This window comes from Lates calcarifer, unplaced genomic scaffold, assembly GCF_001640805.2.
Source record: "Lates calcarifer isolate ASB-BC8 unplaced genomic scaffold, TLL_Latcal_v3 _unitig_5446_quiver_1572, whole genome shotgun sequence".
Lineage (NCBI taxonomy): Eukaryota > Metazoa > Chordata > Actinopteri > Centropomidae > Lates > Lates calcarifer.
In genome coordinates, this window is record NW_026117525.1 from 1 (window position 1) to 2,894 (window position 2,894).

Consider the following 2,894-nt stretch of genomic DNA (forward strand, 5'->3'; position numbering starts at 1 on the left):
GCTGCACGTTTCACGGAGACTTCAAGCTACCCTCCAACCCAACGTCCTTCACTGATGCTGTGAAAGTTTACAGGACCCTTCCTGACCTGCTGGGACAGGATGGAGAACATGCTGTTCCTCTCAGGGTGTGGCTGTACCCTCTGGTGAAGCTGGATTCAAGAGCGGCAAGACTCCAAAGAGACATCAGCCGTGCTCTCATCACGTGCTCATCAGAAACTATAGAGAGTTTAAACAGGACAGAGATGAGATGCAGCGACCTCCTGAAAGACACCGAGCAACAACATTTCCTGCCATGGAGAAGAAGGTTCAGGATTTGATGCAGATGTGTTGCCAGTACAAGCTTGACTTCATGCAGAAGCTCGGGTCAGTGCTTCCTTCAATCCGAGGGGTGGGAAAGAGGAGAGTGTCCTTGAGGAAATCCTTAAGGCTCATGAGAGGTCACCATTCAACAACAAAGACCTGGATCAGTGGCTAAAAACCAAAGGGAAGGAATCAGATACTCTGAAATCCTTCCTTAAACAGCTGGACAAACTAGGAGTGAAAATGGAAGACCATCTGGATGACCTGTTGTCTGATTTAGACGTCAGAAATGTTGTGTGCTTTTCATTTACCTCTGTAGACCAGCCTGATGCTTTCCTGGTCAAACTGTCCAATCATCTCAGACCAGCAGGAATGGTGGACTCTGCTGGATCCTCTGATCTACAGGACACAAACACAAACTGGCTCTCCAGTGATACTCGACAGACAATGAGGAAACGACTGAAACTGTTTGGAGAACTGAAGAAGTCCAGCAACAGTGATGACACCAAATTCATAGTTACATCAAAATATGCTGAGAGTCATCCTGGAGCGTGTATTTTCATATATGAAGACGGGTGTGATGATGCAGTCTGCTTTGTTTCTCCATCAAAACCTGCTACTCCATCCACCACTGCATCACATGACAGCTTCACAGTTACAGTATCTGAACCAGACTCTGTCACTGTAGAGTACACAGTAGACTACAGACAGAAACAGCAGCAGGACACTGAATGGACATCTCACCCAGTGAAGAAGAACCAAGAGACAGTAACTCTGTCAGGACTAAAGCCAGACACTGAGTATGAGATCAGAGCCACAGCTGTGGGTAAACTCAGCTATGCTGTCAGCAGTGATGTCTGCAGGGCTGTAACCCTCACAGCAGTTGCTCCACCCACTCAGGTAAAAGACACTGAAGTGAAAGCAAACTCCATCACTCTGACATGGAGCAACCCGTCTGTCCAATGCTGTGAATCTGTGAAAGGATACATCATTGAATTCAGAGAGGAAAACAGCAGTCAGTGGCAGAGTAAAGAGACCAGAGAGGAGGTCTACACATTCACTCTGAACAGCCTTAAACAGGATACAGTCTACTCCATCAGGATGTGCACAGATGGAGGTGTTGGAGTAAGTCAGCCTGGTGAAGAACTCAATGTTAAAACTAAGAAAGAACCACTGGATGCAAAGAAGTTCACACTCATCCAAGGTAATCCACCAGTCTACCTACTTAAACTGAAACCAGCAGGAGTTGGTCAGGTCAATAAAAAGGTTTTTGGAAGCGCACCAACCGGAAAGCAATCAAACAAAACCATTATGGTTGTAGGTGCAACTGGATCTGGCAAGACCACCCTCATCAACGGCATGATCAACTACATTCTTGGAGTCGATTGGGAGGACAACTGGAGATTTAAACTGATAAATGAAGAAACCAATAAAACACAAGCCTGCAGTCAGACGTCAGAGGTGACAGCCTACCAGATTTACCACACAGATGGTTTCAAGTTCCCTACTCTCTCACAATCATCGACACTCCAGGGTTTGGGGACACCAGAGGAATCAAACAAGACAAAGAAATAACAGAAAAAATAAGACAGTTTTTCTCAGTCAATGGTGGAATTGATAGCATTGATGCAGTGTGCTTTGTAGTGCAGTCTGCTTTAGCTCGTCTGACACACACACAGAGATACATCTTTGAAGCCATCCTCTCCATTTTTGGGAAGGACATTGCCAGCAACATCATTGTTCTGGTCACCTTTGCCGATGGCAAGTCACCCCCAGTCCTGGAGGCCATCAAAGCTGCCAACATCCCATGTGCCACAAAGGAAGACGGGTCTATTCTCAATTTTAAATTCAACAACTCTGTCCTCTTTGCCGAAAACACAGGAGTCAAGCATGAGGACAACTTTGACTACATGTTCTGGAAAATGGGGAAAGCCAGCATGAATACATTCTTCACTCATCTAAATACAATGCAACCTCAGAGTCTGACCCTGACAAAGGAGGTTCTCCAAGAGCGCAAACAGCTTGAGGCGACTGTTGAGGGGCTGCAGCCAATGATTCGACAAGGTCTGTCAAAACTGGAGGAAATAAACAGCACAAAAGCTGCACTGGAAAACCACGAGACCCACATGAAGGAGAATGAGGACTTTGAATATGAAGTAGAGATTGAAAAATCTGATAAGATTGATCTGGAACCAAGAACCTTTGTCACCAACTGCCATGGGTGCAACTATACCTGCCATTATCCTTGTCAGATACCAAAAGATGAGCATAAACTTGGGTGTGCTGCCATGAAAAATGGAAACTGCACAGTGTGTCCAGGCAAATGTGTATGGAGCGATCATTTCAACATGAAGTACCGATGGGAGACAAAACGTGTAACAGAGAAGAGGACGTATCAGGACCTAAAGAGTAAATATGAGGCAGCTCTGGGGAAAAAGATGGATACAGAGAAAATCATTGAACAGTTGGAAGTAGAGTATGAGCAGGTGCAGGGGAAAGTTGTAGAAATGATGAACACTTTAACAAACTGCCTGCAGCGTCTGAGAGAGATCGCACTTTCGCCCAGATCCTTTGGCTACTCCAGATTACATTGA

At 45.6% G+C, this 2,894-nt stretch overlaps 1 pseudogene; it reads left to right on the plus strand.

The window, feature by feature from the left end:
• Positions 1–11: 11 nt before the first annotated feature.
• On the plus strand, positions 12–2,894 carry LOC108874514 (uncharacterized; annotated as a pseudogene).